This window comes from Colius striatus, chromosome 4 (assembly GCF_028858725.1).
Source record: "Colius striatus isolate bColStr4 chromosome 4, bColStr4.1.hap1, whole genome shotgun sequence".
Classification (NCBI taxonomy): Eukaryota; Metazoa; Chordata; class Aves; order Coliiformes; family Coliidae; genus Colius; species Colius striatus.
Window position 1 is genome coordinate 91,658,884 of NC_084762.1, and position 13,805 is coordinate 91,672,688.

Here is a 13,805-nt window from a genome sequence, read left to right on the forward strand (position 1 = left end):
AGGTTTGGTCAGCCCTGTCTGAGAGAAAACTTCTGCTTCCTGGCTCACTGTAATGTCAAATACTTTATTGTCTGCACAGCCTGGACACCATGAGGGATGAAGGGAGGCTAAAGCAAAGACATGAGGATCATCACTGAGCTCAGACTCTTTAGGTTTTTAAATCCTTAAGATCTGAGTCCAGAGCAAGAGAGCTTTTAATTTCTCTGAGGAATGAGAGTAAACTGATTTGGGTTATCAGGCTATTGGTATGTCTTGTCATAATTTCTGTAATCAAGGGTGAATATTTTGGTGAAGGTTTCAGTACATATCTGTCCTCCAAAATCTTTCCAGCTTTGTTTTTACACCACATATACAGACTGTATGATTTACACTATAAGTATCTGATGAAACTCAGTTCCCGGTTTCCTCACTATGCCATTCTGCATTTGACATTTATTCATTCATACACAGAGGCACACTCTGTATCCTTTGTGTGAAAAAAGTTTTACAGTTATTAATTTGCAAAGGACGCAGCTTTCATCCATTTACTGAAGAAGCTAACTGAGGAGGCATTAGAACTGGTTTATCTTCTGGGCTTTTTTTATATTCATCTCTAGCTCAGATTCTCAGCCAAAGTGCAATGCATCTTCAAGTCCTGCTCATATTTTGACAAAGGAATGATTGTGGAGGGATGGGATAAATTCAGGATCATTCAGTAAAGAGAAGACATAGCATCATTGAACAAGGTAATAAAAAGGAGAAAGAGTGAGAGAGAAAAAGAAAGAGATATTATAAAATTAAGGGATATTGTTATTATTTGTCCCTAGAAGCCAGAAGTAATTCTAAGCTAGATAAAATCAGCACAAAGATAGTCAAATGCAATTTGGGCAGTAGTAATGTCAGAAAGAAAAGAATGAGTCATGTGTAGTCCTGCATTTCACACCAGACCTGCACTCAATAAATCAACACACGGGTTTAATTGCTGTGACAAATGAATATAGTAAGGGGAGTGAAATTCTACTGGATAATGCAGTCATCCAGCAAAGCTGTGGTCGACAGAGATATGTAGGTCAGTCATTATGAACCAGTGAGCAGAGGAAGTCCCAAGTGTGAGAGCCTGGATGGAAATCTTGCAGTGTAATCTCTGTCTAATAAAACACCAGCTTGAAAGTGTGTCTGGCTTCAACATCCTTCTTAATAACCTTTAGCAGAAGAGGAAGGTATTAAATAAAGTGGCAATTAACAAGACTGACAGAGCAAGAGAGTGGGATTTATTGCTGGATTTTTCCATTTGCTTGATTATTTTGTTTTTTTAAGCTATAATTCTGCTTCAGTTTTTAAAAAGGGAAACACTGAGCAAGTGAGATTATAAAGAAAAAGAGGTAAGAGCTTAATAAAACTAGTATCCTAAATAACTGAGGTAGGATGCAATTGCAGCTTACTTTACCCTTCACCTCTACTATAGGCTGTCATGTGTGGAGGTGAGCACTCAAAGGGATCAATAAGAAAAACAAGATTTGGAGGATGCAGAAGTATTGAGGAATGGTACCCACTCCTGTGCAGAGGTCTCAGCAGTACTGAATCCTCCAGCACACTGGTACATGGCAGAAGTGGTTCTTATAGGTGAGGATGAATTTTTACAAAGGAAATTATAGCCAGAAAAACAAACTCTGCATCATCCTAATATTTACTTGATTGAGTAAAACTGTTGTTGATTCCTGTTCCAAGGCAGGAAGGGCAGTAGGTATTTTGTCACAGTTATTGATCTTGTTAACCCATTCCCTACTCTACCATGGGTCCGACCTAAGTGTAAGTAGTGGGGATGACATTGCATCAACTTTCTGCATCCCACGGAGTAAATTCATCTCATGGAAACAATGCTTTTCCAGCTGCAACTAGGTCCTCATCCCCATCAGGTTGTCTTGGTGGAAGAACATAAATAGGCATGAAACTACTGTGTCTCTTCTACTGTTGAAGTCAGCTAAGCACATTGTAACTGATAAACTTTGTAAATAAAAACGGTAATATCAGTTATAACAGTGAATCTGATGGGATTGTTGCTGCCTCTAGATCTCAAACTTAGTTTCTTTTACTTTTTACCGTAGCTGGAGGAATGGCATCACCAAAAAAAACCACAGCACATAATAAACTTCTATAAAATATGTTTAATAACACAAATAACTAGAAAGACTGCTTTGCATCTTCCTAGCTGCATTGGCATTAGTTTCTACTGCTCACATTCTGCAATGACATCACATTTCCCTAAGAAAACTCAAAATGCTTTATAGGAAGTTCTGGAAGTTCAGATATAGCTATGCAATGCTCACATGTTGAAATTAAAGCATTGTGTTTAATAACTCTGTAATATCTTTTCTGTTATTCCATGCCCACTAAAGCAGGGCTGTTCATTTGAGCAGATAGGATTATGAAACAGCAGTGTAGTCAGCCCCATTCTCTGCACATTCATCTACAGGTGGCTCTGTAGATAATGATTCCTTTATATTAATCTCCAGGGATCACAATACTGAGTGAACATATTTTGCTTCATGGAGCACATCTACATGAAATTCACCTTTTCTAGCATGGTATTAGTGTTACAGATTTGGCCATTGTGTTATCTTTCTATATCCTTGTGACTTACATATTTATCCACAAAGTGCTTTTGGTTTTTCCTCCCTTACCACTTCTTTTTCTTCTGTCCTCAAATAACATGTTTTCATTTACATGATACAACCATCAAAACCAAACAGATAATAATTTTAAGCCCTCATTTCAAATTGTCTTTCAGTCAAGGATCCTACTGCCAACACTTTGGCAGTTGTTTGTTACGGAAGACGTTACAGAGACAAAAAGGCTCAAATCATCAGAAGGGGCTTACATATTTGTACAGTGTGGAAAAAAATGTTATGTCCCCAGAATACAAGAGATGTAATCTTAAGTATGTACTATAGCCATAGAAAAAAAGGGCAATTTGTTATTTACCTTCATGGAGGCACATCATTTACTTATAGTGGCAAAGTAAGAGCTTTCTAGCTGCATGTGGCTTACATCTGACCTGAGTTTAAATATTAGGGAGTGTATCAAAGTAGTTTGTGATATCTTCTTGCCACTTAAATCATCTCAACCCTATTTTACAACTATGTAATCATAGATGACAGTAGAAGAGAGGTTACTCCCCGTTGGATTTAGAGTAGTCTCCAAACAGAGGTAAAACAATCTCTATATTAAAGGCAACTTTCTTTACTAAATGGACCCAGTGGATGGGCTGATGTTATTTACTACTTTGCAGCAAACATTTCACTGCCAGAAACACTTCCCTTCATTTATTCATTTATTTATTTATTTACATTGTGAAACATAGCTCTCATGATTCATTCAGATCTCCCAAAGTTTACAGTTAGAAGAGGAAGGGAACACATGAAGAGACAAAAATTAACCCAGGACACAAGAATCAGATAAGTATTCTGTCCAAAAATTTTTCAGATACAGGTACATTATCTTTTTCAGATGAGAACACTAATCAGTAGTCAAATCTGAGTTGAATCCCCAAGTTACATGAGGTAAACTATCGTTTCTATTCCAAGGATGTTATAAGATTGAAGTTGGATTAAATGTGATACTGGGAAATCTTGTGCAAGATAAGTTTATTAACATCAAATCTTCACTAAAAATATACTCTCTGGAGCAAATAAATTATGTTGTATTGTATGATTAATCCATTTCCTTGTACTATATTCTCCTTAGGGCTAACACTTGCATCTTTTGGTTATACTCTATAAAATCCCAGGTCATATTATTTAGCACACTCATGTCATGAAGATCAGATCTGTCTATGTCTACATTTTATAGGCAGGTGGTTGGGCTTTTGGTTTGGGTTTTTTTTTTTTTCCTTCAAAAATAGTCAACCATAATGGATCCTGATCATCTCATAGTCCTGGGTGTGTTTACTCTGGTAAATTTATCAATAAAGAATAACTATTAGCTTATTTTTACAACAGAGTTCTGAGAATTTATTTGGGTGATTAAATATAATTTTACAAATACACTCTTATCTCAACCACCCCTAAGCCCTTCATTGTTCAAGCCTAACTTGTATTTTGATTGCCTCTATTCTACATAATATTTAGCTCCTAACACAAAACACAATTGCTATAGCAGCAGGGATTGAAGGACCATTAGACAAAATGTGTTAGCTTGGTGATTAGAGTATCCATATAGGAGATATGCTTTCAAACACATTCAGGAAAATAAGAAAAGAAGAACAAATTGGTAAATATTAAAGTAATAAAAAGAGTGAGGGATTGTCTTGTATCTCTTGAGACACAAGACATGCAGAACTGTGCTGGATTTGGCTGGGATAGAGTTAATTTTCTTCATAGTAGCTAGTATGGGGCTGTGTTTTGGATTTGTGCTGAAAACAGTGTTGGTAATGAAGAAAAGTTTTTGTTGTTGCTGAGTAGTGTTGATACAGAGTCAAGGCCTTTTCTGTTTCTCACACAGCTCCACCAGTGAGTGGGCTGGAGGTTCACAAGAAGCTGGGAAGGGACACAGTCAGGATAAGACCAAAGGGACATTCCATGCAGTAGGACATCATGTTCAGCATATAAAGCTGCAGGAAGAAGAAGGAAAGTGGGGAACATTTGGAGTGATGGTGTTTGTTTTCCCAAGTCAACATTAAATGTGCTGGAGCCCTGCTATCTTGGAGATGGCTGAACATCTGCCTCCCCATGGGAAATGGGGAACACCTTTTGATTACCTTTTGCTTTTAGTTTTTACCTATTACACTATCTTTATCTCAGCCCATGAGTTTTCTCATTTTTACTCTTCTGATTCTCTCCCATATCCTGCCAGGGGAGGAGTGTGGGTCTTACTTGCCAGCTGGGATTAAACCATGACAACAATCTAAACCAGCAGCTGAACCTCATGATGCCTGACTATGAGCTATGCTGATAAGTTACTTGGTATAGTACCTAGGTCCTCCAAACAGCAGGGCTATAGGCCATTGCCAGAGTCACAGGCAATTCTGAGAGTGACTGGTAATGACATACTTTTAGGATATATTAGAGAAATGTGAAATGCCATAAATCCTTCAGAAATAACTAAGAAGGAGTCTTTGAGAATCTAAGTGCCAGATTTAGGAGAATCCAGATGGATTTAGCAGCCTAAATCGATCTTGTAAAACTGAACACTTAGTTATCCTTAAAAAATAGGATAACAGGAAATAAAGGAAGTTTTCTAAGCTGCAATCCAGCCTCCTAACCAGGAACATTAGCATATACTAGCTGAGGATCTTGTCAAACATAATTAGCTGCTCAATTAGCTACTGTCTCTTTTTTCTTCCTGTTTGATAGTTTATGTAAGGTTTGATTTGCAAAGGTGACACGCTGTTATTGTGTGGGCTACATTATTTGCAATTACTTCAGGTACTAGTAGAAACACAGATGAGGAAAATCATCTGTCTCTGATACAGGTATCAATGGTCTTTATAGGGACATTGAGTTGCTATTAAAGCTATGGTAGAAGTTTTCTTAACACATAAATTGCAGCAAACTCACTTTTTCTCTTCCCTAGTTTAGGCTTTTTCACAAATTACTCTTTATCTGCATCTTCCCCTGGGAAACCCACGCTGACATACAATGCTGTAAGTAAAAATGGTTTGTTCTCACTGGGCACACACACGTTTATCTAATGAATGAATGGTATATACTTGATACTATGGGTGTAGGCATGAGGTGTTCAAGATTGGGGAAGGAAGGGAAATATACTATCAACATTCATTCATGCAGGTGTGAAGGGAAAGGTGACTACAAATTTCCATTGAGTTTGGTATTAGTGGGATGGTATTTTTGCAACAATTTTTGTGCACTTATCACAGAAATATGGCAAAATGATCCATATATTGTAACATATGTCATAAATATAGTAATTGATAGTGCAGGGTTGTCTTGTAATCTAGTGCATGGTGGTAAATCACTTTCTTGTCAGTTTGGAGGTATAATCAGCAGTAACATATCTTCAAGATCCTTTTACCTCTTGTCTCACTGCCCAAAATGTCTAACACTTCTGTTACTGGAGAGAAAGGGCAACATTATGTCACACCATGAAAAACAAAAGCCAGAGATGGCTTTGTACCAGGAGGTACAAATTATATGAAATATACTTAGATGACTTAAGGGAGTGACAATGTAATCTAGAGCTTGCCTTTCAGAGGATGTGTCTAGGTTCAAGCTAACTCATATTGGTGTCATGGTCACCATCTACTAGACTACAGGCTAAATTATTTCAAAGACTGTTTTCCCTTTCAAGAGGAGAGATAATATCCTAGGAAAATTTAGAGTGAAAGCTCAAGCATGGAGGGGTTTTAGGTATTTCCATCCTCTTTTTTAACTCAGTATTTGTAAAGGTCTTGGCAGAAGTTCTCTGGCCAGACTGGGGATTCAAGACTGGCATAGCTCACTTAAAGATAAAAAATAGTAATGATACTCCATGAATAGCTGAACAGGATCTGTCACTCAGCCTGACTGTCTAGATTTAATAAGAATTTTCACAAATTAAATGGATAAAGGGAAACTGTTTAACTTTTGGTATTTTCATTTTAGTTAACAAACTCATTCTCTATGTAGAAAGTAACTCCCATATGAAATAGTGTTTGGGTGGTGGTGTTGTTTGAGGTTTTTTTCATTGTAAAAGGAGAGGAGAAGAAAGTCTTCTCCTGACTACTAAATAATGAAAGTAGGCCAACTCTCTACTTGGATCCCAAATTCTCTAATATAATTCATCATTTTCTTCCTGCCTTACCCTAGTTTCTGATCTTGGAGTTTTTTCTTTTCGTCTCTCTCTCTTTTTTTTTCTTTTCTTTTAAGAAAATGAAATAAAAATTAAGTTTTTTAAGACCTCCTGGGATTCCTCTGAATTCTACATCAGGGTCTCTGAGTCTGTTGCTCAGCTGCAGCAAAAAAAAAAAAATGTGGAATATCAACGTTCACATGTTGAGATAAATATTTTTAGGCGTTTTATAAGATATATATAGATAGATTTAGTCTTTTACTTTAGCAAAAGTAATGAAACATTCCTTCTCATTTCAGATGGTAGTATGTCTAGATTTGTCCCAAGTGTTGTAAAAAGGTCAATGGTTGCATATGTACAGTAATTTTGCAAAAAAAAAATGGAACAAGGGCTCAAACAAGTGAGAAAATGTTTTTCCACATTTGCTGAGAATTTGCCTTTATTATAGAGCAGGGGTGGGATTTATCAGCTTTAGAGATCTTCAATGTAGATGCTTCCAGCTGCGTAGTCACCCTAGGTTTCTTTGTAGTCATCTGAGAGAACAGGCACAAATGAATAACTACAATTCCCATGACCTACTTTAGAAGTCTAAATTCAGACCCTAAAAGGATTTATATCTCTTCATAGACTAGAAAGACGTCCTAGTTGGAAATGTCGAAATGTATTCAGATGGATTGCACTGTAGGTGACATGAGGAATTGATACAGTGGGACATAAAAACAGATATTGTGAGATGCAAAGTGATATCATTTGTAAGGTCTTAGTCTGCTAATAAATTTCTACTAAAGTTGCTGAGAGTTTGGTCCAAAGGAACGTTAACAAATCAGAGTAGGAGAAGGATATTGTGACAGAAAATTAAAAGGAGTGTAAAACACTGACAAAAAGACATGGTTCTAATTATATATAACAAAGACAACATTTCTAGTTATAGTGCTGAGGGTCTCATTTCCCTGAAAGAATAAAGTGTTAAATGAATTTCAGGTAATGTATCCTTTAATTTTGTAGTCTTGAGTAACCTCTGCATTGGAAAAAAAAAATACATCCATTCAAAGTGAATCTCTTAAACGTAAGATTTTCTCTTTCTACTTTCAGTAATGTCTCTGCAAACATTACAGTTTTCAAAGGTTTGCCTAGGAAATTTTAAAATGCTAATTTTGATGCTTCTGGTGATGTCTCTGGGGTACTGTGACAATGCTGAGAGTCACCCTTGAAGAATTGGCATCAGGTTAGTGGTTGAAGACCCATACTGTGTTCACTTACTGTGAGTTTCAGTAGCACTAATTTCAATGAGGCACAGATTTCATCCACCAATAGTCTTATCTGCAGGGCTTAGGTCAAAATTTGCAATGAGAATAGGGGTAAAAATCTTTTCATGCTTCCACAGTATGTGTGGTCATGCATTGTTCTCTCTCATTACTGGTGCTGAATAAAATCCCGTCCTGGCTCTAATCCACAAGCTTCATCTTCCAGGCAATGACCTTGTCTGTGCACTGAATGATAGTATTGAGGAACTCCAAATCCTCAATCTTTGACACCTCTTTGGTTTCAAAGCAGTGTGTTGCACTTGCTGACAGCACTTGCTTGCACTGCTCTGCTCACATCTCAGTTGTCCTTCCTGCCCCTCAAACCGATGCAGGGGAAAGCATTGCTTTCAACCTACCTTACTATGGCTCTGTCTGCTATAAAAGGCCAGGAATCAGTTCTTATTCAAAAACTGGTCTCAAATTCTGCTCTGATGATGGAAGAGCTCTCTCTTTTCATATTAATAGGTCCTGCACTCAACTCAACCAATTCATTGCATAAATGGAGAATTTAACAGGGATAACACTGTGGAAACTGTGGGGGTTTCTTACAGTGTAGCTGCAATAAAGGAGTTGAAGGCTAAAACTCCAAGTTTCCGTAGGTATCTATGAAGAGAATATTCTTGGATGAGAGTTAATGAGTTTTGCTGTCTATATAATTATTAATGGTCTCTATTTTTTTTCATTTTCACTATTTATGAAAGCACTGCATGGATCTTTGGTGCCACAGACAAATGGATTACAGAATACAAATGGGATTCAGATTCTCATCGTGTCTAAAAAAATATAATAACTTCTGAAATTGTCACTGATCCATGTGTATGTTATTTCCAGAATGTAATTACAAAGTGTACTGAAGTTTGATTAAAGTGCAAAGTCAATGAGATAATTATTCTGAGCTGTAGGGATAGGGGGGTAGGGCAGGACTTGATCTTGACATGTGGTCACTGCAAGTGGGACCTGAATAGAGAGGCTAACAAAGCTGTAATGAATAGCAGTTTGACTCTCCCACCACAGGCTGGAAGTAGGAGAACATCAACAGTTGCTAGAGTCACTTTTCCCAGAAATAGCTGCTGGTGTATTATATAACCTTGCATGCAACCACAAGCAGCAAAGACCTGACAGGCACAAGGTGATAAATGACTCTTTTACAATATACATCATTCTAGAGGCTGATCTCTACTTCCCAAGGGACAAAATAACTCTTTTGCCATCCCCATTAGTTCATTACACTATGTAACAGATTACTCATCCAGTGTCGTGGCACAAAACAGGAAACAAGCTGGACACTGACAATTTTCATGTCTATGCTGAGGTATAAGGTAGAAGCAAGCGAATAGTTATGGATCTAAGTTTGATCCTTTCAGATGTACTTGGGAAAGCATAGTTTGAAAACCTCTTTCTTAGTTTCACTCTAGCAACTGTGTCTTAAGCTCACCAGAAAAAGCTGAGCTGGAGCTGTGGCAGCTCAGGAATGGGAAAGAAATGAATGTCCTGTGTGTAAACTGCCACTGGCTGCAGAAGCTGGATGCTCATGAACATGCAGCAATCCAACTCTTGCAGAGATTTTTAGATCAACATACAGCCAACCGAAATGGGGCCAAAAATCTCACAGAAACCCTTTCATTCAGATTTATGATTCTCTTCTGCTTCTAAGGAACTCCCAAATTACTTTACAGCAACGACTAATGATGTTTCATGATTCTTACTTCAATATCAGGAATTATCTGGACACCAGAACCACACAAGTGTAATAAGAGGTTCTGTGAAACTAGAAGAAAGTTAGCTTTTGTTTCCGTCTAAAGGGAAGGAAAGATTCAAGTTGCTTCTTGCAAATCTCTAAACTGAATCTATTATATTTGCTCACCAGATGACTGTATCCACAAGACAGTCCCTCCTTACCTCTGTGACTCTGATCAGTAATCAGTCCATTATCATAACTGAAAAAAAAAAGATATGCCAAACAGCTGTAACTATTTTAAATAACAGAATCTCAGAGGTGTGTTATTATACAGGCAAATCTGATATAGACATATGAGCTGGCACAAACCCTCTGCTAGCATAAATCATTCTAGTGTCATTATGAGTCTGGAGCAGGCTTTAGATCCACAGAGGATCCAACCTCTTGCTCTTGCAACGGACAGCCAGGAAAGCTAGTTACAGTAATTGCATCCTCAGCCATGGCTGTTTTAGGCTAAAGCACGTTTCCCTTCTCAGCTCGTGGGAGTTCATATAAAGGTAGAAAGGCAGTATAAGTTATATACCCTGTGAAGGAGCTGCCAAGGTCACTGAACCACTGGTTTTTGTGTCATTATAGAAAATGAAATTTTGTGGGGGAGACAAATTTCCACAAGGAAGGAAACAGACAGTGCAAGTGTTTTGCAAATGACTCTGGGAAAAAGCAGTGCAGAAATATTGTTCCCATTATGAGTACTAGCACATGAGATAATTGTATTTGAGGTTGGTAATTACTATATTTGCATGTTTAGGTTGTATCTGTTCCTTCCATGTTATTAAGTGACTGCAGCATTATTTCATCAGAATGGCACACTGCCATCATAGGGGCTGAAATATATCCTGGGTATCCAACCACATAGTTCTAAAAAAAACACATTATATAGCCCCTCATTTTATTCTTCATCAAACTTACAGAAACCAAATTCATTCCAGGAAACGAGCAGCAAAGCTATGGAGATACAGCATGGGGGAGATGGCTCTGGAAGTTTAGGACTCTAATTTATGGCATCTGTGTCAAGCTCCTCTGTCAGTACTCCCCCAAACAGTGAGATACAGGATTAATAATGACTGTCTCCTGTTCTGTGCCCTTATAGACTTTTAGTCTGAGTAGTGCGCAATGCTCTACGGACATTAATTAATCAAATTTTAAAAGCCACACTTAGGGCACTTAATTCACTGTTATTTATGCCAGGCTTCAGTTTATCTGTAAACCTCATAAAAGTTTTCAAAACTAGATAGCTCTGCACAAAGATGAAGATATACCCTGATCATTTGCTTAAGCCAGTTACAAATTGCCTGAAATCTTCCTGTTATTCCACATCAAATGTATAAAAAATATATCCTCCTTAAAGAGAAACCTAATCAATAGGAAAAATACTAATAGAAAATATTGCAAAAGATGGGATGACTCATTCACAAAGAAACTGCTCTCTGCTTTACTCACTCCTCACATCTTGTCTAACGTTTCCACTCCATTCAGCAATGCAGGTCCATTGCCAAATCTGATTCATTAACCACTCAAAATAAGGACAATGAAAAAGAAGAAAGAAAAAGGTCAATTGTTCGAAACCAGATTTTCAAACCTGGTTTTCAGTTCCTCAGTATTATAGGTGGTTAAAAAAACCTCAAATTGAGTAAAATTACATACTTTCTGTTAGACACAAATACTCAGATGAGGAATGTAATGTCAAAATTAGATCAGATCATTTCCTGAGGTCTTCACACTTTCAGTCTTATTCTCCAATCAGGTAAATTACTAAATACTGCAATTAAGCAAATGCCTAGCTGGTTATCTTTAAAATTTTACCTGGTTTCACTTGTTATTCCTTCCCTTTCAACTGGATTTACACAGGTTCGAAATTAAGAACTTAATGCTGAGGTAATGAAACTTATAAAACATTTTGGGAAATTAGAAATATTGTTCTATTTGTCTTTGGAGCAGTGATCCTTCCAAGTGATTCATTTCGCTGAAATTTAAGCTCCTGTGCATACCTGCCATGTTTCTTTGACAAAGTGACCTTGTTTGAGTTTTTTCTCTTTTCAATGAGAAATGATAAGTAGAAACTATGGTGGAAGATGAAGACCATCAATAAAGTAGAGGATAAGACAAAGTTCAAATGAAAATGAGGAGTCCTTGAAAAGGAGATCTGAAAGTGAAAGGTATAGAAGGACTCAGTGGAAGAAAACACATTAAAGTTCAGGTTAGAAAAATAGAAACAGTCCAAAGTGACTAGAAAGTGGATATAACACTCTCTTCTTGTTACAGCCTAATGAGTTGTTGATTTAATATGCAGTACAAGATTTAGAAATGGCAGGTGGGATAACTAAAACCAGAAGATGCTTTTGGAGGCAGAACAAATCACTTCTCGTATATAATTTTGTTTAACATTGGATGATATATTTTAAATAGAGGGAAAAACATTTTAGGAGAGTATTTTTAACAATAGAGTGAGAAGAAGTTGTTATTGATTTGTTAATGTTCTCTTCTGATTTTCACACAGAACTTCATGGCCTGTGCAGACCACCTGATTCAACTACCTTTTTGAAACTTTTAAATGTGACCTGTAGCTGGTCCTGCTTAGTGCATGGTTTTATAGAGGCCTTCACTATACATTCCAAGATATTTTAGTAAATACCTAGTTTCTGTGTATTTCAGGTGAACTGAAGATTAATCTATTCTGAAGACATCTTTGATCCACAAATCTTAAGCATTTTATCTCATTTGAAAGTAGGTCACTTCACTACATATGATCCAAAAATTGAAGCAAAATAAAAGCGGTATTAGGAGCAATCATCACTGGTGTCACAATTGTTCCTCTCTGCACATCTTTTTTTCCAGAATTTAAGCCAATTTGTGAAATCTTTTTTAGAATTATTGTTCATTTGTTTTTACAAGGCTGACTGTCTTATCCTCCAATCAACTCAATTATTGGATTGTATAATTGCAACCATAGAATCATAGAATAGTAGGGGTTGGAAGGGACCTTTAGAGATCATCTAGTCCAACCCCCCTGTAGAAGCAGGTCTGCCTAGATCAGGTCACATAGGGACATGTCCAGGTGGGTCTTGAAGACTTCCAAGGAAGGAGACTCCACAAGCTCCCATAACAATTGAGTATTTAATTAAGGTTCCTTAAAAACCCATTTCCAAGATGAGCTCATTAAGTCAAGAGAGTTCATATTTCATATTACTTCTATGTCTCACGAGAGACTTGTCTGTAAGGTTCTATATGTTAACAACTGCTATATGAGGAGCCATGCTTGTGTGACAAGGTTGTTGTTAACAATAACAGAAGTTAAGAATTACTCATGGAAACATAAATTTAGGTTTTCTCCTTGGTTCAAATATTCAAGCCCAGAATTTTATAGCAGTGTCTTCTGGAGTAAAAACCAAGACAGTCTGCTGGGTACTAGGGTTTCTTCAGGAAAGCAGACATATACGTTTTGGTCCATTAACAGCTATGTTACTCCTTCCTTAAACTTCCCTTCAGTATCTTAATTTGCAGGGCTAAGAGGAAAGTCTGAAGCTTTCTATATAGTGAAAGATGTCAGAATACCACTTTTATCTTCTGAGTCAAAAGAGAAGGTGGCCCTATTTCATTTTAATATCTCTCAGTAATCTGGAAGGAGAGAGACCATTCCCTGGCTGATTGGTTTAATATGTCAACTATTATCCCTAAGGATTTTTATCTGTCAGCCAGTTTTTGCCTCTGAGTTTCCAGATTTTCACCTTAGTAGCTGCTTTTCATCTCTCTGTTTCTACCCTGAAGGCACAATGATATCTACTACCACCATCAAGGCAGTTCAAGGCAGATGTTTATATGGTCAATGATTCTGAGTATCTGGATCAGTCTCATAACAGTGATTCCAGAGGCATTTTACAACCTCCCTGAGAGATCGTCTATCTTCCTTAAAGATGTTTATTTGAACATTAAATGGAGATGATGACAATTACCATCATGACATCCCGTGGCCCATGGGATAGAGATACAATTGTTTTTTG